Here is a 980-nt window from a genome sequence, read left to right on the forward strand (position 1 = left end):
TCGTCATTGGTCGACGTCAGCACACCCAGGTTAGAGGGCAGCAGCATAGCAACAGATGATTGACATGCTCCTATACCTTCCAATACTGCGTTTTCGGTATGCATGAATTGTAAAAGTTGTGTTCAATATTTATTTTTTCTGTCAGTGCTGGTTATATGATGCTATGTGTCTCTGATGTTACTGCAAGTAAGCTTTTCACTGTACCGGTGCATATGACAATAAACTCAAAATCAGATTAGTACTGATAAATGCAGCAAAACTTGTTTGCGGTACCAGTACTGTACAGAACAATACATAACCTTTATTCTAAGTTATAAAAGCAAGTTATAATAGTTTAAAAGAAAGTCAAATAATTATTTGGTGTTCATGGACCATTCAGAACATTGACCGGACATTGAGTGTGGGTCCTGGATATTAGTAATGCAAAGAGGGCATGTCCCAGATGGTGAGGGTCCTTAATAATGGACACTACCTTCGTGAGTCATCGCCTTGTGAAGACGTCCTCAGTGGCTGGGAGGATTGTGCCCATGCATTAGGGACTCCATATGAGGCTGCAATGCAACCAGTTAGAATGTTTTCCACTGTCTATAGAAATTTATATATTTAGTGACATACCAAACCTTCTCAAAGGCCTAAAGAAGTAGAGAAACGGGTGTTGGGCCCAGGATAGATCCCCTGAGATGTCGATGCCCAGAAAACTGAAACTGCTTTCACTATCTGCCACTGACCTCTCGGTGGACTGGTGTGTATTTTCGACCTTAAACTTCAAACGGTAATAGGAGATACGGTGAAAAGCTTCTGTTTGCATGTCATTGAGACAGATCATAAGTATATCAAGGTAGCACAAAACCAAAACGATGCGGGTTGAAATTCCAGACCAGATAGAAAGAGACAGGTGGGCGACTGGAAAGGAAACACAGGTTAAGAGATGCACACTGCCCGGAGGCTTTAACCCCAGAGTTGGAAGTGTCCAACCATTT

Source organism: Mobula birostris, chromosome 1 (assembly GCF_030028105.1).
Source record: "Mobula birostris isolate sMobBir1 chromosome 1, sMobBir1.hap1, whole genome shotgun sequence".
NCBI classification, from domain to species: Eukaryota; Metazoa; Chordata; class Chondrichthyes; order Myliobatiformes; family Myliobatidae; genus Mobula; species Mobula birostris.